Raw genomic sequence first — 27,999 nt, forward strand, 5'->3', positions numbered from 1 at the left:
GACTCAGTTACACCCAGCTCTGTCAGGAGGAATGGGCCAAAATTCACCCATCTTATTGTGGGAAGCTTGTGGAAGGCTACCCAAAATGTTTGACCCAAGTTGAACAATTCAAAGGCAATGCTATCAAATACTAATTGAGTGTATGTAAACTTCTGACCCACTGGGAATGTGATGAAAGAAATAAAAGCTGAAATCAATCATTCTCTCTACTATTATTCTGACATTTCACACTCTTAAAATAAAGTGGTGATCCTAACTGACCTAAGACAGGAAATTTTTACTAGAATTAAATGTCAGAAATTGTGAAAAACTGAGTTTAAATGTATTTGGCTAAGGTGTACGTAAACTTCCAACTACAACTGTATATAACCCCTGGCTTGTCATGCTAAATTCAACGCTTGGCTGTACAACATGCAAAAAGGTAGGAAACTTGGGTGAGGAGGAGAGGAGATGGGTGATGATGGTGGTGGTGTTAGAGGAGAGGGGTGAAGAAAGGAGGAGGAGATGGGTAGTGCTGGTGTGAGAGGAGAGGGGTGACGAGAGGAAGAGAGTAGATGGGTGAAGGGTAGAGGAGTGAAGCGGAGAGGAGTGAAAAAAGGAAGAGGAAAGGGGCCCTTGTCTTGCCTCTTTCATCTTGGCTGCACTGAAGGAGGGGGTGAGGATGCTGCGTACTCTCTTCCAGTGCTCGTTCCTCAGCATCAGCAGACAGTCACTCATGGGCTTAGTAGCGGCACGGATTGTCTGCAGAGAAGAGACGAGGGAGACAACATTTCAAGAATATTCACACTCCAAAATACCGGTACTGATCATGCACATAAAGTATGTGTGCACTCGCACGCAACCACACACAGATCGCTCCCTCTGTATTGTATTTAGGTGATTCAGAAGTCTGAGACCAGAACCACAGGTCAGTGTGTGTATGTCTCCCACACCACCCAGCCCCAGCCCCCACCACCTTGCCCCCAGGTCAGATCTTAGGACTCAGGAAGAGATGGAGGAATCAGCATGCCCAGCCTGTCCTCTCTTGTGTTCCTTTCCAGTGCAGCAAGCGCATGTAGTCAATGGTCATCACTGTCCTTAGAGCCTATGGTCCTCTGTGGTGGAACTAACACTGGATACAATGCTAGAATAATGAAGATCTGGAGATACTGTGGAAATCCAGAGGAATACAGAACATTGCCACGTGACCTGAGCTAACACTGATCCCTTACCTATTGGTGTTCATAGAAGTTCATAAATGGTTATAAGGTGTTCATAAATCTTCATAAAGTATTCATAAATGTTCATAAAGCATTAGGTGACAAATGCAGGTGCTTTCTGGCTGACAATACTTCATGTTTTATGTTGTGATGTTTACTTGTTTAAACAGTATCTATAATTTTAATGTATTAGCATTTTCCCATGCTAGTATAAAATTTCAGACACAATGTAATAAAATTTATAATTTCTTCATCTGTGTGTCTTGGTAATGTTCCATCGGTAAGAATTAAGTAGCGCACTAACACAATAACATTTATGGAAAAGGAAACTGTTGTTCGGTAGTTTAGAGTGCTTGATTAAAATAAACCATTCATATTGTTTGAGGCCACAGCATTACAGTGAGGTGTGTTTGTGTCTATGCCTCCATGGAGACTATTTTATGGGTCTGCTCCTGCTGCTGGTTGCAGATGGTGTAGGGGCTCTGGAACATACACACATGCACGAATGCACATACACATGCACACACACACGCACGCACGCATGCATACACACACCCACACACTCACACATACGCACAGCAAGACCCACATCTCAACACTACACTATCGCATACACCACTCAGTAACACAGCAAGTGCCACATCTCCATAATACGAATCCCATACACACAGCAGGGCCCAGATCTCAGCACCATATGCACATCGAGCGCTCTGTGAGCTACTGCTAGACTGGTTGTTAACTGAACAATGAGTCAGGAGTTTGGGAACGGGAAGCCGACCAGTAAACATCATACACTCTTAGAAAAAAAGGTTCTATCTAGAACCTTAAAGGGTTCAAGAACCCTTTTTGGTTGCAGGTAGAACCCATTTGGTTCCAAGTAGAACCCTTTTAGGTTCAACATGGAACCCAAAAGGGTTCTACCTGGAACCAAAAAGGATTCTGCCTGGAACCAAAAGCAGGTTCTCTTATGGGGACAGCCGAAGAGTGTATGAGTCAAATTCACTAAATCAAACAGGTCACTAAGCTCCTGTATCTGCCCTGGATCTAAAGGCTGTATATGTGTGCGTGTGAGCTGCATACATACCACAACATTTCTGGGTGATTGGTGCACAACATTTCTGGGTGATTGGTGCACAACATTTCTGGGTGATTGGTGCACAACATTTCTGGGTGATTGGTGCACAACATTTCTGGGTGATTGGTGCACAACATTTCTGGGTGATTGGTGCACAACATTTCTGGGTGATTGGTGTTAACATCTGTCTATATACTGTATTGGGAGTTGTATTTTACATGATGTGCATGATTGCCATGATTATTCTGGTTGCCAAAATAGAAATACATATGATTCACAATACAATATAGCCACCACCCTGTTCCATTGTCAGGGTAATTCTGAATCACAAAAATACCTATGATGACATCACACATTCAAACCAGGCAATAAGGTAGAATGTTGGAATTTATAATGTTTGGTTGATAAGAGCCAGCGTTTATTTAAAGCGTCTGCTAAATGGTCATTAGTAGCCTACCAAACTTGCTAACAGCCAGTAATGGCCTGTACTCAGTGCTCTATTGTCCCTCCATCAGGTCCTAATGGCCTGGTACTCAGGGCTCTATTGTCCCTCTGATCACTCTGTCATCAATGCAAATGCATTAGGAAATCACATCAAAGACTTCATGAGAAACCTGGCATTCTGAGTTTGAGCAGAATAGGATCACCTGTTGTGCAACGAGAGCCAGCTCCTCATAGCTGGTTGATGCATGGAATTAAAGAAGAGTTCCTATAAGCCCGTGTTGCACAACATTTCTATAGGCTATGCTATTCAATTGTGTGAGAAAACAAAGTTTTTATGGCCTCTATTATAAAGAGGAGGATCGCATCAGCTTTCTGTAGGCTTACAATTTTTATTTCTCAACTTTCCTAATATTAAGCACATTGCTTTGCTTTACAACTGGAGTAGCCTACCTGGCTGGCGTGAAAATGAACTGTGGGAAACGCGTCCTCCATTCGCTACTCAAGTGTATACGGATAACATGTATTTTTTCCCCTGTTCCGACAGGTGCATGATAATGGTCCATTCTAAATCAAAACAAATTTCACACATACAGTACTAGTCAAAAGTCTGGACACAACTACTCATTCCAGGGTTTTCTTTATTTTGACTATTTTCTACAGAAAATCAAAACTATGAAATAACACATAATAAGAAATCAAAACTATGAAATAACACATATGGAATCATGTAGTAACCAAAAAAGTATTAAACAAATCAAAATATATTTTATATTTGAGATTCTTCAAAGTAGCCACGCTTTTCCTTGACGACAGCTTTGTACACTCTTGGCATTATCTCAACCAACTTCATGAGGTAGTCACCTGGAATGTATTTCAATTATTAGGTGTGACTTGTTAAAAGTTTGTGGAATTTCTTTCCTTAATGTGTTTAAGCCAATCAGTTGTGTTGTGACAAGGTAAAGGTGGTATAAATAAGATATCCCTATTTGGTAAAAGACCAAGTCCATATTATGGCAAGAACAGCTCAAATAAGCAAAGAGAAACAACAGTCCATCTTTACTTCAAGACATGAAGGTCAGTCAATCTAGTGAAAAATTTGAAGGACAAGCGTTATGATGAAACTGGAGGACCGCCACAGGAAAGGAATACCCAGAGTTACCTCTGCTACAGAAGATAAATTCATTAGACTTACCAGCCTCAGAAATTGCAGCCCAAATTAATGCTTCACAGAGTTCAAGTAACAGACACATCTCAACATCAACTGTTCAGAGGAGACTGCGTGAATCGGATTTCTGCAAAGAAACCTCTGCTAAAGGACACCAATAATAAGAATAGACTTGCTAGGGCCAAGAAACATGAGCAATGGACAATAGACGGGTGGAAATTTGTCCTTTGGTCTGATGAGTCCAAATTTGAGATTTTTGGTTCCAACCGCTGTGTCTTTGTGAGACGCAGAGTAGGTGAACAGATGATCTCCGCATTTATGAAGCACGGAGGAGGAGGTGTGATGGTATGGGGGTGCTTTGCTGGTGACACTGTCAGTGATTTATTTAGAATTCAAGGCACACTTAACCAGCATGGCTACCACAGCATTCTGCAGCGATACGCTTAGTGGGACTATCATTTGTTTTTCAACAGGACAATGACCCAACACACCTCCAGGCTGTGTAAGGGCTATTTGACCAAGAATGAGAGCGATGGTGTGCTGCATCAGATGACCTGGCCTCCACAATCACCCGACCTCAACCCAATTGAGATGGTTTGGGATGAGTTGGATGCCAGAGTGAAGGAAAAGCAGCCAACAAGTGCTCAGCATATGTGGCAACTCCTTCAAGACTGCTGGAATAGCATTCAAGGTGAAGCTCGTTGAGAGAATGCCAAAAGTGTGCAAAGCTGCAAAGGATGGCAACTTTGAAGAATCTAAAATCTAATTTTATTTGTTTAACACTTTTTTGGTTACTACATGATTCCAAATGTGTTATTTCATAGTTTTGATTTCTCCACTATTATTCTACAATGTAGAAAATCGTAAAAACAAAGAAAAACCCTTGAATGAGTACTGTATATGATTTAGTATATGCAAAGACAAGATTACATTGAGAATAGTCTAATGGGTGAGACTATTATCACTTGTGAATGATGCCCAGCATGTGCAGTGTAAGGCAAAAAAACTGTTTCTAATCATAGTCACATGCATCATTGTAACGCTCGTCTTTATGTGGAAGAGGGGAGGACCAAGGCGCAGCGTGGTGAATGTTCATGATGTTGAATTTTAATGATTATTCCAACTAAACAGAACACTGACAAAATACAAAATAACAAAACGACGTGAACAGACCTGAACTTGAGAACATAAAACATGAACGCACGAACAGGAACAAATGAACGAACGAAACTAAACAGTACCGTGTGGCGAACAAACACAGACACGGCAACAATCACCCACACACAAACAGTGAGAACAGCCTACCTTAATATGGTTCTCAATCAGAGGAATCGTAAAACACCTGCCCCTGATTGAGAACCATATCAGGCTAGTTGACAACCCTAAACCAAACATAGAAACACATAACATAGAATGCCCACCCAGCTCACGTCCTGACCAACTAAACAAGACTAAACAAAGGAAATAAGGTCAGGAACATGACAGTACCCCCCCCCCCCCCCCCCCCCCCCCCCAAGGTGCGGACTCCGGCCGCAAAACCTGAACCTATAGGGGAGGGTCTGGGTGGTCATCTGTCCACGGTGGCGGCTCTGGCTCTGGACGTGGCCCCCACCCCACCATAGTTAATCCCCGCTTCCGTGGCCTCCTTTTAATGGCGACCCTCCATATCAACCCCACTGGACCGAGGGGAAGCACCGGACCGAGGGGCGGCTCCGGACCGAGGGGCGGCTCCGGACCGAGGGGCGGCTCCGGACTGAGTGACGGCTCTGGCAGGTCATGGCTGGCTGACGGCTCTGGCAGGTCATGGCTGGCTGACGGTTCTGGCAGGTCATGGCTGGCTGACGGTTCTGGCAGGTCATGGCTGGCTGGCGGCTCTGGCAGGTCATGGCTGGCTGGCGGCTCTGGCAGGTCATGGCTGGCTGGCGGCTCTGGCAGGTCCTGTCTGGCGGGCGGCTCTGGCGGCTCCTGTCTGGCGGGCGGCTCTGGCGGCTCCTGTCTGGCGGGCGGCTCTGGCGGCTCCTGTCTGGCGGGCGGCTCTGGCGGCTCCTGTCTGGCGGGCGGCTCTGGCGGCTCCTGTCTGGCGGGCGGCTCTGGCGGCTCCTGTCTGGCTGACGGCTCTGGCGGCTCCTGTCTGGCGGGCGGCTCTAGCGGCACCTGACTGACGGGCGGCTCTGAAGGCTCAGGACAGACGGGCGGCTTTGAAGGCTCAGGACAGACGGGCATCTTTGAAGGCTCAGAACAGACGGGCGGCTCAGACGGCGCTGGGCAGACGGGCAGTTCAGACGGCGCTGGGCAGACTGGCAGTGCAGACGGCGCTGGGCAGACGGCAGACTCTGGCCGGCTGAGGCGCACAGTAGGCCTAGTGCGTGGTGCCGGAACTGGTGGTACCGGGTTAAGGACACGCACCTTAAGGCTAGTGCGGGGAGCAGCAACAGGGCGCACAGGGCTCTGGAGACGCACAGGAGGCTTGGTGCGTGGTGCCGGAACTGGTGGTACCGGGCTGGAGACACGCACCACAGGGCGAGTGCGTGGAGGAGGAACAGGGCTCTGGAGACGCACTGGAAGCCTGGTGCATGGTGTAGGCACTGGTGGTACTGGGCTGGGGCGGGGAGGTGGCGCCGGATATACCGGACCGTGCAGGCGTACTGGCTCCCTTGAGCACCGAGCCTGCCCAACCTTAGCTGGTTGAATGCTCCCCGTAGCCCGACCAGTGCGGGGAGGTGGAATAACCCGCACTGGGCTGTGTTGGCGAACCGGGGACACCATGCGTAAGGCTGGTGCCATGAATGCCCGGCCCGAGGAGACGCACTGGAGACCAGACGCGTTGAGCCGGCTTCATGGCACCTAGCTCAATGCTCAATCTAGCCCGGCCGATATGAGGAGCTGGAATGTACCGCACCGGGCTAAGCACACGTACAGGAGACACCGTGCGCTTTACCGCATAACACGGTGTCTGCCCGTACTTTCGCTCTCCACGGTAAGCTCGGGGAGTTGGAGCAGGTCTCCTACCTGACTTCGCCACACTCCCTTGTAGCCCCCTCCCCAATAAATTTTGGGGCTTGACTCTCGGGCTTCCTACCGCGTCGTCGTGCTGCCTCCATTCGCCGGTATCCCTCCTCACACTGCTCCAGAGAATCCCAGGCGGGCTCCGGCATTCTCCCTGGGTTGATCGCCCACCTGTCGATCTCCTCCCACGTAGTGTAGTCCAGACTCTGCTCCCATGTCCATTCCTCCTTGTGCTGCTCTTGCTGCCGCTGCCTGTTACCACGCTGCTTGGTCCATTTGAGGTGGGTGATTCTGTAACGCTCGTCTTTATGTGGAAGAGAGGAGGACCAAGGCGCAGCGTGGTGAATGTTCATGATGTTGAATTTTAATGATTATTCCAACTAAAAATACAAAATAACTAAACGACGTGAACAGACCTGAACTTGAGAACATAAAACATGAACGCACGAACAGGAACAAACGAACGAACGAAACGAAACAGTACCGTGTGGCGAACAAACACAGACACGGCAACAATCACCCACAAACAAACAGTGAGAACAGCCTACCTTAATATGGTTCTCAATCAGAGGAAACGTAAAACACCTGCCCCTGATTGAGAACCATATCAGACTAGTTGACAACCCTAAACCAAACATAGAAACACATAACATAGAATGCCCACCCAGCTCACGTCCTGACCAACTAAACAAGACTAAACAAAGGAAATAAGGTCAGGAACGTGACAATCATGTAGCCTCCATAGGCCTATATGTTTTTATAAGTTTGTATCACAGCTAAAGTGGCCAATAACTCTAAGCGTTTCCTATAGGCCCAAGACCCCTGGAACAGGGTTGGAGAGCCCATAACCTGCAGAGCCTAGTGAAAAATGTGTTCTTATAAGCCCAGTCATTGTGCAATTGCATGTGAAAAGAGAGTTTTGACTCGCCACTATTTAAAAGAGGATCTCAGATTTCTGATGCTGCTATATTTATTGCTCAATTCTTAAAATTAAGTACATTAATCTGCCTTACAACCGGTGTAGTATACCAGGCATGTTAAAAATGTGACCGCACTTAAACTCCATTTGTTATTCGAGCACAGGCTACGGATGACGGAGCGGCAGGTAACCTAGTGGTTTGAGCGTTGGGCCAGTAACCGAAAGGTTGCTAGATCAAATCCCAGAGCTGACAAGTTAAAAATATGTCGTTCTGCCCCTGAACAAGGCCATTGTTCCAAGGCCGTCATTCAGGACATCATACAGGACAGCATGAGAAGCCAGGCACACATGTGTGCATGCATACACACATGTGAGATGGGTATGTATCACATGTGAGTTGAGAGTGTAGCACTTGCCATGGGTTGTTTGACATGCCTAGTTAAATAAAAATGAAATAACATAAAAAAAATGTGTGGGCCATTCTAAATCAAAAATATATTACTAGGCTATATGTAAAGACCAGATTAAATTGAGAATAGTCTCATGGGTGAGAACATTATCAAGTGCTTGTCAAATTGTGAATGAGAGACTGATGAAGTGTGTGTGAATGAGAGACAGATGAAGTGTGTCCAGGCTGCACAAGAAACAGAGCAGAGCACTTCCCTTTCATGCACCTTTTTTCAAATCATCATTAGAGATGCATCATGCAGCCTTATCCTATATGTTTTGATTTCTAAAACATTTTAACGTTTGTATCCCAATTAAAGTTACATAAATAACTCTAAATTAAGCATATAGGAGGACCTGTTTCTTTGTTAACCACTCAGCACAGATAGACGCATTTGCCCAATCCCTCAGAAATTGTTTGGGAAAAATATCCTTTATATTTTATTCAGTTACAGTAGATGTTCCAAAGGTCCACATCAGTGGCTTGTAACCTATGCGTGGAAGCTGGAGATGCTAAACATGTTTAAGCTAATTAACGGTAAATTACCATGAGACTGGCAGGTATTTGCATGCCAATCAACGGCTGACAAAATGTCATGACCGCCACAGCCCTATGTGCAGCGAAGAAAGACCTAGAAAAGTTGCAGCTGGCTCAAAACAAAGCAGCACGCCTTGCCCTTAACTGCACACATAGAACTAAAAACATGTATGATAGTTTTTCATGGTTGGGGAGAAATTTACTACTTCTCTTCTAGTCTTTTTAAGAAGCATTTGTGTGTTGAAAATGCCTAACCACTTGTATAATCTATTTGCATACACTTCTAACAGACATACATACCCCACCAGACACGCCACTTTGGGTTTCTTCACTGTACACAAACCAAAAACAGATTTAAAGCGTCGCTCAGTTATGTATAGAGCCATGAAATCACGGAATGCTCTGCCACCAGATGTTAGTCAGGCAAAAAACAAGTTTAGCTTTAAAAAACAGATAAAAAACATATTGACTCCAACGCTTCCCACAGTTGTGTCAAGTTGGCTGAAAAAACGTTCTGGACACAAACTGGTGTGCCTGGCACCTACTACCATACCCCGTTTAAAGCCACTTAAAACTTTTGTCTTGCCCATTCACCCTCTGAATGGAACACATATACAATCCATGTCTCAATTGTTTCAATACTTAATTATCCTTCCTTAACCTATCTCCTCCCTTTCATGTACACTGATTGAACTGGATTTAACGAGTGACATCAATAAGAGATCATAGCTTTCACTTGGATTCACCTGGTCAGTCTATATCATGGAAAGAGCAGATGTTCATAATGTTTTGTAGAATCAGTGTATAACTCTTGTTATTTTTTTTTTTAAATGATGTCCTTATCTATAACTGTTATGTAATTTGTCATGTATTTGTATATTTTATGTGGACCCCAGGAAGAGTGGCTGCTGCATGTGCAGTAGCTAATGAGGATCCTAATAAATGAAACTAAACTAAACTGAGCCCACTCTCTCAGGCCTCTGCTACAGGAAGGGAACAGGTACACCAGTATCTTCCTGGCCTGGAGGTTTTACCCCCAGAGAAGCCTACCTCAACCGCATAAAGCCCACTCTCTCAGGCCTCTGCTACAGGGAGGGGAGGCAGTTGTGCACCTCAGCCTTACTCACACAGTAAGAGTCCTTTTCTACCAACCCTACTATCTACACTGTTAAAACTATCATTGTCTGAAAACAAAATCTCCAATTTTTTCATGACTTCATGTTTTCCAGCCTGCCTCCTCTTCCTGTTGTGAGGCCACTCAGTCTTTCTCTGAGTTCTCCAGTTGTGAGCAGCACTGGGAGGACCGGTGCAGACAGATCCAGTACATTACAAACAACTCCTGTCTGAGTCGCAGCAATGGCTTCTGGTCTGCTACCTCAAAGAGACGAGGCGCATTGCTAAGTTCTACAAGAGACTGAGAAAGGCTGAGGACATTGAGGATGATGATGAAGAGGAAAAGGAGGTGGGGCATCTACAGGGCATGCAGCGTGTGAGCTTTGAGTACCAGGCGGTGTCGGAGTTGGTTGTAGCCTTTGGCTTCCTGTCTCTCTCAGATTGACAACTCAACCTCCCTCTACTGTAAATGGACTGTGCCCATATATGAAATCACTAGTGGTTTACTTTCTAAAAATAGTAGCGATAAGATCAAATTAAATATTGTAGGATTGGTAAATTTAGGTTAGCCAATGTTTTATTATCAATAAATACATACAAAATGATGTTGTCTTTATTTAGTGTGCTATGTGTGTGTGTATGTTTGTGTGAATGTGAGTGAATGTATGTATGTATGTATGTATGTATGTATGTATGTATGTATGTATGTATGTATGTATGTATGTATGTATGTATGTATGTATGTGTGTATGTGTGTATGTGTGTGTGTGTGTGTGTGTGTGTATGTGTGTGTGTGTGTGTGTGTGTGTGTGTGTGTGTGTGTGTGTGTGTGTGTGTGTGTGTGTGTGTGTGTGTGTGTGTGTGCCTGCCTGCAGTTGCACCATTCCCCAGCCAGAAAGGCAAATCAAATCCCATTTTATTTGTCACATGCGCTGAATTCAACTGGTGTAGACTTTAATGTGAATTGCATGCATATGAGCACTTCCCAACGATGCAACAATATCTACAACAAATAATAAATAAAATAGTAACACAAGGAATAAATTAAATACACAAGAATGGAACTATATACAGGGAGTACCTGTACCAGATCAATGTGCATGGGTAGATATGTACATGAAGGCAGGGTAAAGTGACTAGGCATCTGGATAGATAATAATAAGAGTCAAATAAAGAACAGAGTAGCAGCAGCAAATGAAGAGTGTAAAAGTGTATGCATTTGTGTGTGTAATGTATGTGTTTTTGTTTGTGTTTGTGTTGTGTCGTATGCATGTGTGTTATGTGTATGTGTGTGCGTGTGCATATGCGTATGTAGTGTATATGAATGTGTGTGGGTTTTGTGTGGGAGTGTCAATGTAGTGTGTGTGAGTGAGTGTGTATATGGTGTGTATATACAGTGCATTCGGAAAGTATTCAGACCCCTTGACTTTTTCCATATATTGTTGCGTTACAGCCTTATTCTGAAATTGATTAAATTGTTTTTTTCTCCTCATGAACCTAAACACAATACCCCATAATGACTGTTTTATTAGCATTTTAGCTGAAATATCACATTTACATAAGTATTCAGACCCTTTACTAAGAACTTTGTTGAAGGACCTTTGGCAGTGATTACAGCCTCGAGTCTTCTTGGGTATGACGCTACAATCTTGGCACACCTGTATTTGGGGAGTTTCTCTCATTCTTCTCTGCAAATCTTCTCAAGCTCTGTCAGGTTGGATTGGGAGTGTTGCTGCACAGCTATTTTCAGGTCTCTCCAGAGATGTTCGATCAGGTTCAAGTCCGGGCTCTGGCTGGACCACTCAAGAACATTTGGAGACTTGTTCCAAAGCCACTCCTGCGTTGTCTTGGCTGTGTGCTTAGGGTTGTTGTCCTGTTGGAAGGTGAACCTTGGCCCCAGTCTGAAGTCCTGAGCGCTCTGGAGCAGGTTTTCATCAAGGATCTCTCTGTACTTTGCTCTGTTCATCTTTCCCTCGATCCTGACTATTCTCCCAGTCCCTGCCACTGAAAAACATCCCCACAGCATGATGCTGCCACCACCATGCTTCACCGTAGGGATGGTGACAGGTTTCCTCCAGACGTGACACTTGGCATTCAGGCCAAAGTGTTCCATCTTGGTTTCATCAGACCAGAGAATCTTGTTTCTCATGGTCTGAGAGTACTTTAGGTGTCTCCAAGCAGGCTGTTATGTGCCTTTTATTGAAAAGTGGCTTCCGTCTGGCCCCTCTACCATAAAGGCCTGATTGGTGGAGTGCTGCAGAGATGGTTGTCCTTCTGGAAGGTTCTCCCATCTCCACAGCGGAACTCTAAAGCTATGTCAGAGTGACCATCAGATTCTTGGTCACCTCCCTGATCAAGGCCCTTCTCCCCCGAATGCTCAGTTTGGCCGACCGGCCAGCTCCAGGAAGAGTCTTGGTGGTTCCAAACTTCTTCCATTTAAGAATGATGAAGTTCACTGTGTACTTGGGGACCTTCTATGCTGCGGAAATGTTTTGGTACTCTTCCCCAGATCTGTGCCTCGACACAATCCTGTCTCGGGGCTCGAAGGTCGAAGGACAATTCCTTCGGCCTCATGACTTAGTTTTTGCTCTGACATGCACTGTCAACTGTGGGAATCATGTCCAATCAATTGAATTTACCACAGGTGGACTCCAATCAAGTTCTAGAAACATCTCAAGGATGATAAATGGAAACAGGATGCACCTGAGCTTAATTTAGAGGCTCATAGTAAATGGTCTGAATACTTATGTAAATAAGGTATTTCAGTTTTTTTTTGCAATAGATTCTAAAAACCTGTTTTCGCTTTGTCATTATGGGGTATTGTGTGTAGATTGATGAGGAAAAAATGAATTTAATACATTTTAGAATAAAACTGTAACATAACAAAATGTGGAAAAAGTCAAGGTGTCTGAATACTTTCTGAAGGCACTGTATAGTCTAGTGAGTGTCGTAGGGTCAGTGCAAGATAGAGACAGTGCAGATAGTTCAGTTACCATTCATTGACTATTTAGCAGTCTTATGGCTTGGGGGTCGAAGCTGTCTCGGATCCTGTTGGTCTGTGATCCAATGCTCCTGTACCATTTGCTGGACGGTAGCAGAGTGAACAGTCTATGGCTTGGGTGGCTAGAGTTTTTGCCATCTTTTCGGGCCTTCCTCTGACACCGCCTGATATAGAGGTCCTGGATGGCAGGGAACTCAGCCCCACTGATATACTAGGTCTCCGAACCACCCTCTGTACCGTTTTACAGTCAAGGGCGGTTAATTTGCCATACCAAGTGGTGATGCAGCCTGTCAAGATGCTCTCGATGGTGGAGCTGTAAAACCTTTTGGGGATCAGATGGCCCATGCCAAATCTTTTCAGCCTCCTGAGGGGGAAGAGGTGCTGCCGTGCCCTCTTCATGACTGTGCGGGTGTGGACCATGTTAAGTCCTTAGTGATGTGGAAGACAATGAACTTGAAGTTTGTGACCTGCTCCACAACAGCCCCTCAATATGGACAGGGGTGTTCGCTCCCTTCTTTCTCCTATAGTCCACTATCAGCTCCTTAATCTTACTGACGTTGAAGGAGAGGTTGTTATCATGGCACCACGCTGCTAAGTCTCCTCCCTGTAGGCTGTCTCATCACCGTTTCTGAGCAGGCCTACCACCGTCGTGTCGTCAGTAAACTTGATGATAGTGTTGGAGTCGTGCGTGGCTCGCAGTTTGGGTGAACAGGGAGTACAGCAGGGGACTAAACACACCCGTGAGGGGCCCCCGTGTTGAGGGTCAGTGTGGCGGAGGTGTTGTTGCCTATCCTCACCAGCTGGGACCGGCCCGTCAGGAAGTCCAGGATCCAGTTGAAGAGGGAGGGGTTCAGTCCCAGGGTCCCTAGCTTGGTGATGAGCTTGGAGGGGACTATGGTGTTGAACGCTGAGCTGTAGTCTATGAACAGCATTCTCACATAGTCATTTCCCCTCTTGTCCAGGTGAGAGAGGACAGTGTGACGTGCAATTGAGATTGTGGATATGTTTGGGCAGTATGCAAATTGGTGTGGGTCTAGGGTGTCTGGGATGATGGTGTTGATGTGTGTCAAGACCAGCCTTTCAAAGCACTTCATAATTACAGATGTGAGTGCTACAGGGCGATAGTCATTTAGGCAGGCTACCTTGGAACTCTTGGGAAAAGAGACAATGGTGGTCAGCTTGAAACATGTTGGGATTAAAGACTGGGACAAGGACAGACGTCTGTGAAGACACTTGCCAGCTGGTCTGTGCATGCTTTGAATATGCGCCCTGGTATTCTGTCTGGCCTGGCGGCCATGTGATTGTTAACCTGTTTAAAGGTTTTGCTCACATCGGCCACGGAGAGCGAGATCACACAGTCATCCGGAACACAGAGGCTTTCACGCAAAGCACAGTGTTATATTCCTCGAAGCAAGCATAAAAGTGATTTAGCTCGTTTGGGAGTTCTGCATCGTTAGGCAGCTCATGGCTGGGTTTCCCTTTGTAATCCATTATCGTCTGCGAGCCCTGTCACATACAACAAGTGTTGGAGCCAGTGTAATAGTATAATAGCCAGTGTAATAGGATTCCACCTACCTCCTATATTGGCCTTTGCATGTTTGATGCCTTGTCTGAGGTTGTAGCATTCTTTCTTGTATGCGTCCATGTCCTGTCCCTTGTGAGCGAGCGGTAGCTCTAGCCTTTAACCCAGCGTGGATACTGCCTGAAATCCATGGTTTTTGGTTTGGACACGTTCCAAGCCAATATAGTGTGTGGATGATGAAAGCAACCTGAACTTTAGAGACACATCATCTTTCTTCCTGCAATGCAGTGGAACACAGTCAGAGTGTGCCCTAAAAATGTGTCTCCTTTAGTTTGGAAACGTATTACAGGTTCACAGTAGAAGGACACTGGTGACTTCAGAGGGCCTCCTCACTGTAGGGGTTCGTATTGAATTAAGTTTCAGAATTGAAGACCATATTCTGACTACTTTAAAATGGGACGCTCGATATTATCATCAGGTAGCTTGTCAAAAACTGCTTTAAAAATAAGCAGTTCAAAATAGCTAATTTTCTTTCGATTCGCTACATAAAAGAAGCAGAAAAAGTACTTTGGCATAATGCATCAATAAAGTAATCATCGGAGAAAAAAAATATCACATTTTCCTCATTGACTTACCATTCTGTTGGGGAAGGTGCTGAAGTCCTTCACCATGATCTGTCTGAGCATATCAGGGTCAGCTACCACCACCACGGGCCTCCTGCCTAGATAGTATCTGGAGAGACATACAGGACAGCTTGAGAAGCCAGACACACACGTGTGCATGCATACACACATGTGAGATGGTTATGTATCACATGTGAGATGAGAGTGTAGCACTTTCATTGTGCCATGGGTTGTTTGGAGAAAAATACTCTGACTTGTGCGCGGGTTAGACTCCTTGGTCTGTGTTTCAAGACGGGGCGGGTGGGTTGCCGACATTGCCGCTGACCACTGGCCGCTGACTTTGCGTGTGTATATGCATGCATACACACACAAAAATACACAGAAGCAAGCATGCACAGACACACACAAACACACACACAGCTGCAGGGCAAACATCAATAAATAACAGGATGCCAATCAAATGTTGTGATCATCACAGAGGAGGCCTGGGGAGGAATATACTCAAAGTCGCAGCGTAAAACACACCCACACACCTTAGACTTAGACATGAGACCTGTTGAGGAGTCTATACTGAAGAAGAGTCTCACAATGGAAGTTTAACACAACCCTCACTACCTGCCATGGGCTTGACAGAACACAGGGTTTAAATGAGTCAGGGATTTTTTGTATTCTCCAGTACCACTCTTTATTGTTCTAGTCTAGTCGTTACTCTCAGAATTGCTTCAGTTCACTGCAATGTTAGCCAGGAGACACTGACTAACCGGTCAGTCAGTCCTATCTCACCTTGTTTCTTCCCCACATCAGTGGAGGCTCCTCAGAGGAGGAAAGGGAATACCATCATCCTCAGTGAATTTCATAAATACAAAAATAGTGAAACATAAAAAAATATATCCTTATCAGTAAATATATTCACGCCACCAAATAATTGATTAAAACACACTGTTTTGCAATGAAACAGGATGCACCTGAGCTCAATTTTGAGTCTCAGAGCAAATGGTCTGAATACTTAATCTTTTTTATTTTTATTATACATTTGCAAACCTGTTTTCGCTTTGTCATTATGGTGTATTGTGTGGAGATTGATGAGGAAAACATTTAATTTAATACATTTTAGAATAAGGCTGTAATGTAACAAAATATGGAAAAAGTGTACGGGTCTGAATACTTTCCGAATGCACTGTATATAGGAGATATAGGACTTATAGGACTTGTAGGAGATTCTTCACCAGGCTGAGAGGAGGGCTAATGCCTGGTGTTATAAAGCTGAGGTTAAAGGAAAGGAGAAGATCCTCTCTCACAACAGCTCCATTTTGTTAAGTCCCGTCTCTGGTTGACACTAAAAGAGGGTAATCTAGAGAAGATTTTGCCCTAGTCTTGTCCCCAGTCCCAAGGCTAAGAAATCCTAAATGTATTGTCGCAAAGCTAACTAAAAAGCAGCATTCCCCAAGAGAGGAAGGCTTTCACTTTAGCCGTAATAAATTCATGAGCTTCTTTGAGGAAAAGATCATGATCATTAGAAAGCAAATTACAGACTTCTCTTTAAATCTGCGTATTCCTCCAAAGCCCAGTTGTCCTGAGTCTGCACAACTCTGCCAGGACCTAGGATCAAGGGAGACACTCAAGTGTTTTAGTACTATATCTTTTGACACGATGATGAAAATATTCATGGCCTCTAAACCTTCAAAATGCATACTGGACCCTATTCCAACTAAACTACTGAAAGAGCTGCTTCCTGTGCTTGGCCCTCCTATGTTGAACATAATAAATGGCTCTCTATCCACCGGATGTGTACCAAAATCACTAAAAGTGGCAGTAATAAAGCCTCTCTTGAAAAAGCCAAACCTTGACCCAGAAAATATAAAAAACTATTGGCCTATATCGAATCTTCCATTCCTCTAAAAATGTTTAAAAAGCTGTTGCGCAGCAACTCACTGCCTTCCTGAAGACAAACAATGTATACGAAATGCTTCAGTATGGTTTTAGACCCCCTCATAGCACTGAGACTGCACTTGTGAAGGTGGTAAATGACCTTTTAATGCCGTCAGACCGAGGCTCTGCATCTGTCCTCGTGCTCCTAGACCTTAGTGCTGCCTTTGACACCATCGATCACCACATTCTTCTGGAGAGATTGGAAACCCAAATTGGTCTACACGGACAAGTTCTGGCCTGGTTTAGATCTTATCTGTCTGAAAGATATCAGTTTGTCTCTGTGAATGGTTTGTCCTCTGACAAATCAACTGTACATTTCGGTGTTCCTCAAGGTTCCGTTTTAGGACCACTATTGTTTTCACTATATATTTTACCTCTTGGGGATGTCATTCGAAAACATAATGTTAACTTTCACTGCTATGCAGATGACACACAGCTGTACATTTCAATGAAACATGGTGAAGCCCCAAAATTGCCCTCCCTAAAAGCCAGACATAAGGAAGTGGATGGCTGCAAACGTTCTACTTTTAAACTCGGACAAAACAGAGATGCTTGTTCTAGGTCCCAAGAAACAAAGAGATCTTCTGTTGAATCTGAAAATGTATCTTGATGGTTGTACAGTCGTCTCAAATAAATCTGTGAAGGACCTCGGCGTTACTCTGGACCCTGATCTCTCTTTTGACGAACATATCAAGACTGTTTCAAGGACAGCTTTTTTCCATCTACGTAACATTGCAAAAATCAGAAACTTTATGTCCAAAAATGATGCAGAAAAATGTATCCATGCTTTTGTTACTTCTAGGTTAGACTACTGCACTGCTCTACTTTCCGGCTACCCGGATAAAGCACTAAATAAACTTCAGTTAGTGCTAAATACGGCTGCTAGAATCCTGACTAGAACCAAAAAATGTTATCATATTACTCCAGTGCTAGCCTCCCTACACTGGCTTCCTGTTAAGGCAAGGGCTGATTTCAAGGTTTTACTGCTAACCTACAAAGCATTACATGGGCTTGCTCCTACCTATCTTCCGATTAGGTCCTGCCGTACATACCTACACGTACGCTACGGTCACAAGACGCAGGTCTCCTAATTGTCCCTAGAATTTCTAAGCAAACAGCTGGAGGCAGGGCTTTCTCCTAGAGCTCCCAGAGCTCAATTTTTATGGAATGGTCTGCCTACCCATGTGAGAGACGCAGACTCGGTCTCAACCTTTAAGTATTTACTGAAGACTCATCTCTTCAGTAGGTCATATGATTGAGTGTAGTCTGGCTCAGGAGTGTGAAGGTGAACGGAAAGGCTCTGGAGCAACGAACCGCCCTTGCTGTCTCTGCCTGGCCGGTTCCCCTCTCTCCACTGGGATTCTCTGCCTCTAACCCTATTACAGGAGCTGAGTCACTGGCTTACTGGTGCTCTTCCATGCCGTCCCTAGGAGGGGTGCGTCACTTGAGTGGGTTGAGTCGCTGACGTGGTCTTCCTGTCTGGGGTGGCGCCCCCCATTGGGTTCTGCCATTTCGCAGATCTTTGTGGGCTATACTCAGCCTTGTCTCAGGATGGTAAGTTGGTGGTTGAAGATATCCCTCTAGTGGTGTGGGGGCTGTGCTTTGGCAAAGTGGGTGGGGTTATATCCTGCCTGTTTGGCCCTGTCCGGGGGTATCATCGGATGGGGCCACAGTGTCTCCTGACCCCTCCTGTCTCAGCCTCCAGTATTTATGCTGCAGTAGTTAATGTGTCGGGGGGCTAGGGTCAGTCTGTTATATCTGGAGTATTTCTCCTGTCTTATCCGGTGTCCTGTGTGAATTTAAGTATGCTCTCTCTAATTCTCTCTTTCTCTCTTTCTTTCTTTCTCTCTCTCGGAGGACCTGAGCCCTAGGACCATGCCTCAGGACTACCTGGCATGATGACTCCTTGCTGTCCCCAGTCCACCTGGCCGTGCTGCTGCTCCAGTTTCAACTGTTCTGCCTGCGGCTATGGAACCCTGACCTGTTCACCGGACGTGCTACCTGTCCCAGACCTGCTGTTTTCAACTCTCTAGAGACAGCAGGAGCGGTAGAGATACTCTGAATGATTGGCTATGAAAAGCCAACTGACATTTACTCCTGAGGTGCTGACCTGTTGCACCCTCGACAACCACTGTGATTATTATTATTTGACCCTGCTGGTCATCTATGAACATTTGAACATCTTGGCCATGTTCTGTTATAATCTCCACCCGGCACAGCCAGAAGAGGACTGGCCACCCCTCATAGCCTGGTTCCTCTCTAGGTTTCTTCCTAGGTTTTGGCCTTTCTAGGGAGTTTTTCCTAGCCACCGTGCTTCTACACCTGCATTGCTTGCTGTTTGGGGTTTTAGGCTGGGTTTCTGTACAGCACTTTGATATATCAGCTGATGTAAGAAGGGCTATATACATTTATTTGATTTGATTTAATGTAACTACACATTTACCAGTGCACCCCTTCATCCAGTGTAGCAGGGTTTAAATAATACGGGGAGTATCAGAGGGGAGATTCTGACCCCCTTTTAAAACAGTCGGTCATTAACACTCCATGTGTCTGTTTATGAATGCACCTGTCACACTGGACAGGTATATTTTTTTTGTCTGGCCCAGAGGGAGCTCCATTCCGTAACCTGCATGGGTAACATAATCACCACAGTGGCCTGGCTACTCAGACCAACTAGTCGTAAACTGTGTGTTAGTGTGTTTTGTCGTATCTAAATGTGAAGACTGTAATTTTATCAAATCAATTCTCTATGTGTAATTATTATTACGTGATTAAACTAATCATGTAAACTTTAATTAACTAGGAAGTCGGGGTACCACGGGAAAATGTTTATAGTCTCTATTTCCCGAATCGACTCTTCAGATATTTTCATATCTTATTGATTAGTCTTCTATTAATGTATCATTATTACCTCATCAGTTCTCATTACTGAACGTCACAAAGCCTTGGATATCTGCACGAACCCTAGTTTCCATAATGACTCAGCGATATACAAATTGGCTTAATTATTTATTTACTAACTAATCAAATCACAGAATTACATAAACAAACAATATAGTTATTGGTTACTAACACAATGCATTGATAAATCCCTAGTAGGCTAAACCGGTATGACGGCTTGGTAGATCATGGAAAGGGGTGGGGACAGAAAGAGCAGGAAATACAAAATGGATTCACTACATACAGTTGATAATTATATTCATTAAAATGCTAATCCTTTGCACGTGAACGGCCGCTCATTCGAAAATAATTGCAATGTATATATTTACGCCCGTATGTTGATGTTGTCTTATCTTTTGGAATCGCCGCTCCGTCTGCTGGAGAGTAATTTCATCAAAGAGTCTGTGGTTAACTTCCCCAGAAGTCACAACGTCTTTTGTAGTTGTCGCTTTCTTAGCAGCTCTGGATAGTGTCTGTTGTAATGGATATGTCAGGCGTACAGATGGTCAGGCGTACAGCGGTTGTCGGTATTCTCATACTAGACTTACGTAATTTCCAGCTGCAGACTAGTCTAGGATTTACTCTTATTCTGTAGTGATTGATAGTCTCAGAGTTGAACCATTTCCAGCCTATTTTATGACCGTCATAAAACAGCCAACTTCACGCTCTCCCCCTCTAGGAGAGAGAGCATACTGTAGAGCGGACCCACTGTAACCTGATCCTTCCGATCGTCACAGCAGAGTTATGACAGTTTGTATAGTTTCATCACCAACCGGTGGTTATTGTGGCAACATCCTTACTATACAAATACATGAACGCAGAGGGAACCTTATTACATTTGTGTGTTTGTATAGTTATGATGTAGTTTCACCTATAGAGATCCTATTACATTTTATTCTAACTCCTAACTATATACCTTCTCCTGACATTGTGAGGTACTGCTGTATTTAAGTATCCAAAATAAATTAAAAGCACACATATTTCTGCCTGACCATAGTCATGGTGAATTTTGCTAGCAGAGAAACTTATTTTTATTTTTTGTTGTTGTAGATTGTCCATTAGGTATCTTACATGCTGACCACACCGCTCACGTTGCATGATTGCACACTCATTAAAAAATAAATGTACACACACGTTATTCAATAATTCATCCAAACTGCTAGCGTGCATCAAGAAGAGTCTGCCTAGCCAGGCGCTAAAATAGAACTTGGTTCTATTTTTGACACTTGATGCGCTGCAAGTCCCACCTCTCCCATGTCCTCATTGGTTTTTAGGCGCATATACCCAAGTGGAGATTGAAAGATGATCTGAGGTCCACACTCCAGTCCAGTTAGTGGTGGTAATGCACCTTAAAGTTGGTTAGCAACCTCCATATAAAGTCCACAGAAGAAGAAGAAGAAGAAGAAGAGATTACTAGAAATTAATTAGATTTCCCCTTTTATCTGGGGATTAATTGTCGGAGTGGAGAACACAATTTTGTGTCACTCAAAATGGATGAAAATTCTACAAAGTGCATTTCAGGTAAAATAACAACCCAATGTTAATATCCCAGGACAAATTAGCTAGCAACAGCAAGCTAGCTAGCTAAATGGCCATGCATGTTTCATGTGTTTCGACCTGTCCCCAAATTAATATAGTTGGTTCAGAGTTTGTTTTGATATTTCAACCTGCGTGTCCTGATCGCGTCTGGTGTGGGTGGACAAAATCAACATGCGCGCATGCCCAGTCTAGTCAGCATGTTATGTATACTGTATTTGATATTATTTCTGATGTAAAAATAAAGAAACTTTGAAAGATTTCTCTCTAACAACCACTGAAAGCGTTGAACTTTGATAAATTCATAGAGGAGGAGTGTTCTGGGAGACGACGGGGGTTCAATAAATGTGCCATGAGCCTCTATAAAAAAACACGCTAGTGGACTACTCTTACTGAAGGCTGTAGTAATGCCTTTTGGCATATATCCACACATTCTGACTTAACTTCTCTTTTCTGGTCTAGGCACGAAATCTAGCCATGGCAAACCCAATTTTCCCTGCTCTACTCCTCCACTCTTTTATTTATTTTTCTCAAATACACACAGAAACTCAGTAGCCTATTCCCTTTGATGTGCTATTAAGAAGAAAATCTGCCGTCTATAAGCAGGCCTGTATAATCAACCCAGAGATAATCTAGCAGCACATCTAGATGAGATCAACTTTATTATCCCACCAGGGGGAAATTCGTGTGGTCATGTGCCTAAAAAGACAAAGTACATAAAACATAAAAACACAGAATACACTCAATGAATATGAAAATGCAATAGGCCACATATTTACAGTAAGTGCAGTACGTATTTACTGTACACTCCTTTCACCGAGTCGACTAGGTGAAAAATCTGTCAATGTGCCCTTGAGCAAGACACTTAACCCTAACTGCTTCTGTAAATTGCTCTGGATAAGAGTGTCTGCTAAATTACTAAAACTGTAAAAATATCTGTTCATCCTGAGCTTCTTCTGAAGAAGTATTCTTCCCCTAGTCAGGTTGCTGCTACGACTGAGACTTGAGTGAAGGGGATGTGTACCGTCCTGTAATATTTTGTCTAGTTTTTGGAAGACAAGTTTTGTGTATAGCCTGTTGGCTGATTCTTGGTCTATACCACTTCTTGGTCTATTCCCGCCGTCTTGATCAAGCGCTGCATCTCTATTTGGTCTTGAACTCGCATGTTTCCAAACATGTATATCAGAACAAAGGACCGGACACTGTAGGACAGATTTATAAAACAGCTGAAAGATATGGCGATCAACATTAAAATGGTTCAGTTTGCGAAAATAATTTAAATCTCTCTTGTAGTTTCTTTGCCTTTGCAAGGGCACACACAGTCATTGTGTTTCAAGTTATTGTCTATCTTGATTACTAGGAATTTATATGTGTTCACTCTATCTACTGATTCCCTGTTGATCTTCGTGGGGTAATGCATTGGAATAAGCCTACCAGGATCTCATGGTGTTGCTTTCCATTAGCCTGGTCCCAGATCAGTTTGTGATGTCTTGCCAACTCCTATGGTCATTGTCACACACCATTATTTGGCAAGACATGGACAAGCAGATCTGGGACCATGATACATTTTTCCCAGCTTCACTGATACTTCTAACACATACAGTCGGAAGTTTACATACACTTAGGTTGGAGCCATTAAAAATCGTTTGGCAACTACTCCACAAATTTCTTGTTAACAAACTAGAGTTTTGGCAAGTCGGTTAGGACATCTACTTTGTGCATGACACGATACATTTTCCCAACAATTGTTTACAGACAGATTATTTCACTTATAATTCACTGTATCACAATTCCAGTGGGTCAGAAGTTCACATACACTAAGTTGACTGTGCCTTTAAACAGCTTGGAAAATTCCAGAAAATGATGTCATGGCTTTAGAAGCTTCTGATAGGCTAAATGATATAATTTGAGTCAATTAGAGGTGTACCTGTGGATGTATTTCAAGGCCTACCTTCAAACTCAGTGCCTCTTTGCTTGACATCATAGGAAAATCAAAAGAAATCAGACAAGACCTCAGAAAGAAAATAGCAGACCTCCACAAGTCTGGTTCATCCTTGGGAGCAATATCCAAATGCCTGAAGGTACCACGTTCATCTGTACAAACAATAGTACGCAAGTATAAACACCATGGGACCACGCAGCCATCGTACCGCTCAGGAAGGAGACGCATTCTGTCTCCTAGAAAAGTGCAAATCAATCCCAGAACAACAGCAAAGGACCTTGTGAAGATGCTGGAGGAAACAGGTACAAAAGTATCTATATCCACAGTAAAACGAGTCCTATATCGACATAACCTGAAAGGCCGCACAGCAAGGAAGAGGACGGACTGGTGCACTTCACAAAATAGATGGCATCACGAGGAAGGAAAATTATGTGGATATATTTAAGCAACATCTCAAGATATCAGTCAGGAAGTTAAAGATTGGTCGCAAATGGGACTTCCAAGTTGGATAATGGCATCAAGCATACTTCCAAAGTCGTGGCAAAATGGCTTAAGGACAACAAAGTCAAGGTATTGGAGTGGCCATCACAAAGCCCTGACCTCAATCCCATAGAAAATTTGTGGGCAGAACTGAAAAAGCGTGTGCGAGCAAAAAGGCCTACAAACCTGACTGTTACACCAGCTCTGTCAGGAGGAATGGGCCAAAATTCACCCAACTTATTGTGGGAAGCTTGTGGAAGGCTACCTGAAACGTTTGACCCAAGTTCAACAATTTAAAGGTAATGCTACCAAATACTAATTGAGTGTAAACTTCTGACCCACTGGGAATGTAATGAATGAAATAAAAGCTGAAATAAATCATTCTCTCTACTATTATTATGACATTTCACATTCTTAAAATAAAGTGGTGATCCTAACTGACCTAAGACAGGGAATTGTTACTAGGATTAAATGTCAGTGAAAAACTGAGTTTAAATGTATTTGGCTACGGTATATGTAAACTTCCGACTTCAACTGTATGTCTATCAGACGATGGGTCAGATGCTGGATGAGACAAGTCAAATACAGTGTCCTGTAGTCACCTGGGTTTGGTGTGATGTAAATGCAGTGTCAGTCCGTCACTTACCCACATACTCTCCCATACTTGTGAATCAGGTCTGTGTGAACACCGAAAAAGCCCTGAAAAGAAAGATTAGAAAGAATTAGAAAGGAACCTTAGAACCAACTGAGATGTTATATAATTAAAAATGTTATATGAGAGGATATCCATTCTCTCTGCTACAAATGAAATACTGTGAGTTCAAGATACCTGTTTGTATCTGATTGATATTTGCTCAATACTCACTTTCCATTGTCTTAGCTACTAGCGTTAACTCCACAGCCACCGCAAGAAACACCCTAGCGGTACACGGCGACAGCTGCATTGATTTGACTTTTCCATTCCTGTGTCAGAGCTAAGACTGACACATGACTGACAACTTAATAAAGGGGCTTGAACACTGAACATACCATCCCTGACCAACATTAAAAGGTACTGTTACTGCAAAGGGTGTGTGTGTGAGAGAGAGAAAAAGTATGTGAGAGTGTGTCCTTAAAAACATACTCTCCTTGAACTGTATGTTTCTGGACACAAACTAACAGTTTCATCTGAACCAACTATCACGGGAAAGCTGTCTCATCTTCTTCCAGTTGACTCCTTTGCAATCTTCAACAGAACTAACAAAAAGCTTCACTGACTGACAAAGGAGGTGTGATGACGAAGGTTTCAGCTCTACCGTGCATTGATCTTTAGTATTGATCTGCTCCAACAGTTCCAGTCTCAAGGCCTCTGTGTGTGTGTGTGCATGTGAGAGCTTAACTCATCACAGCTCTGTAATACAAAACATCAGCCACTGTAACTTTAGACTCAGAGCATTCAATTGACTTCACATCAATCTGTGGAATGAATCTATGGTGTGTAGCTGAGCGACGGTCTTAAATGCCACACTTAATTCAATTGGCAATTTCTCGGACAAATAAATCAAATCAAATGTTATTGGTCGCATACACATGTTTAACAGATCTTATTGCAGGTGTAGATAAATGCTTATGTTCCTAGCTCCAACAGGACTGTAATATCTAACAATCAAAAACAATACACGCAAATCTAAAAATATATAGTATCTGAAGAATATGTGGATAGAATAGTATATGTACAGCAATAAAATAGGATAGGCCTCGACTAGAATACTGTATATACATATGAAATGGATAACAGTATGTATACATTATTAAAGTGAGATTAACAACTGTCCTGACTCCAGAGTGGTAGAAATCCATCAATAGAGCCCAGGGCTGTATTAATAAAGCCTATTAGAGTATGAGTGCTGATGTAGGACCACTTTTGCCTTTTAGATCATAATGAAAAAAGACTGTGTAGACAAGGGGGGGGGGGGCTGATCACGGGCCCAGTGCAGGTAGCCTAGTGGTTAGAGCATCGGGCCAGTAATTGAAAGGTTGCCAGATCGAATCCCTGAGCTGACAAGGTAAAAATCTGTTGTTCTGCCCCTGAACAAGGCAGTTAGGCCATCATTGTAACTAAGAATGTGTTCTTAAATGACTTGCCTAGTTAAATAAAGGTTACGTTTAAAAAATATATATTATTTGTCCTACTGTAAGAGCCCGGTCTTTTTTGTTATGAGTTAAAACCACCCAACCGGTGGAATGTTGAAGATGGTGTAAAATGTGTTGTGGCGATACTCCATTAAATCTGCACCAGAGCTAAGGGAGAGGGAGTAAGAAGAGGAACACGTAATAGTATTTTGTTCTCAGTATGGGGTCTCGGCATCATTTGTATACAGTACACTGCCAGTATTGCACTAAAAGCATACAGGATAACTTAAATTGTATTTCATGTTTTATCAAAGACTCCCCAAAGCAGAATACTTGTCTAATTCAGCATACTCATACCAAAGTAACCTATAATAGCTTCCCAGCAGTCATGAATCTGTATTCACATGTCGACCAATGGTTTGACCCTTAGTGTGTGTGTGTGTGTGTCTACTGCAGTGTGTATCCTGTGTGTATCCTGCCACCATGTCTGTGTACTCTAGGTACTCTCAGCACGTGTCGTATGTGCTGCAGTATCCTGTGTCCTGTCCTCTGAGGGGATAAAGGTTTCTTTGTGATGGCTAGCCTGGTGTAATGAGGTCTGTGTGTAGCTTGTGTAGAGGAGTCAGGCGCAGGACAGCAGATATGAGTAAATAAATGTAATTTACTCAAAAATAGACCAAATACAATACAATAAAGCGAGCCCACATAACGGACCGTATACATACAAACAATTACTCACAAACAAACATGGGGGAACAGAGGGTTAAATAATGAACAAGTAATTGGGGGATTGAAACCAAAGACAAAACAAATGGAAAATGAAAAGTGGATCGGCGAGAAAACCACAGAAACCTACCCACATCCTGGTTGACTCTCTCCATCTGCCCGTTACTCTCGGGGTGAAAACCTGGCCACTCTACCATAGAGGCCTGATTGGTGGAGTGCTGCAGAGATGGTTGTCCTTCTGGAAGGTTCTCTCATCTCCACAGAAGAACTCTGGATATCTGTCAGAGTGACCATCAGGTTCTTGGTCACCTCCCTGACCTAAGCCATTCTCCCTCGATTGCTCAGTTTGGCTGGGCGGTCAGCTCTAGGAAGAGTCTTGGTGGTTCCAAACTTCTTCCATTTAAGAATGATGGAGGCCACTGTGTTCTTGGGGACCTTCAAAGCTGCAGAAATGTTTTGGTACCCTTCCGCAGATTTGTTCCTCGACACTATCCTGTCTCGGAGCTCTACGGACAATTCCTTCGACCTCATGGTTTGGTTTTTGCTCTGACATGCACTGTCAACTGTGGACCTTAAATAGACAGGTTGGTGTGTGCCTTTCCAAATCATGTCCAATCAATTGAATTTACCACAGGTGGACTCCAATCAAGTTGTAGAAACATCTCAAGGATGATCAGTGGAAATAAGATGCACCTGAATTTTGAGTCTCATAGCAAAGGGTCTGAATACTTATGTAAATAAGGTATTTCTGCTTTTTAATTTTAATACATTTGCAAAATATTCTAAAAACTTGTTTTCGCTTTGTCATTATTGGGTATTGATGAGGAAAATGTTTCATTTAATCAATTTTAGAAAAAGGCTGTAACGTAACAAAATGTTGAAAAAGGGAAGGGGTCTGAATACTTTCCCGAAAGCACTGTAGATCATATGAAAGACAGACAGACAGACAGACAGACAGACAGACAGAATACTCCTCAACCCTCCTCAACCCTTCTGTCTGATCTGAATAGTGGTCTGTTGGCTCACAAAGGGAAACTTGTTCCGTTAAGGTGCTTATAGAAAGCACTGGGCTCATTGATATGCAAAGCGACAGAGCAGCCCACAGAATGGCTGCAGCCCTGGCATTCCTGCAGTCTGGGCTCCCATGGAGGGGTGGTGGGTACAGAGCGCTGGTGTGTGCCCGAAGGAGTGCCCCCTTCATGGGGCTGCACCCTGCACCAGTCCATACAGTCTCCATTCATCCATTTCTCTCTCCTTCTTCCCAGCCCCTCCCTCTCCCTCT

At 43.8% G+C, this 27,999-nt stretch overlaps 1 long non-coding RNA gene across 2 annotated transcripts in view; it reads right to left on the reverse strand.

The window, feature by feature from the left end:
* Nucleotides 1-630: 630 nt before the first annotated feature.
* The window catches only part of LOC120066427, a 69,783-nt gene continuing 42,414 nt past the window's right edge, over nucleotides 631-27,999 (reverse strand). For both annotated transcript variants that reach the window (XR_005478769.1, XR_005478768.1), the window contains exons 4-6: nucleotides 24,526-24,578; nucleotides 15,065-15,161; nucleotides 631-741 (exon numbers count right to left, since the gene is read on the reverse strand). This is a non-coding gene — a long non-coding RNA (uncharacterized LOC120066427). The remainder of the gene's footprint in view (nucleotides 742-15,064; nucleotides 15,162-24,525; nucleotides 24,579-27,999) is intronic.

Source organism: Salvelinus namaycush, chromosome 21, assembly GCF_016432855.1.
Source record: "Salvelinus namaycush isolate Seneca chromosome 21, SaNama_1.0, whole genome shotgun sequence".
Classification (NCBI taxonomy): domain Eukaryota; kingdom Metazoa; phylum Chordata; class Actinopteri; order Salmoniformes; family Salmonidae; genus Salvelinus; species Salvelinus namaycush.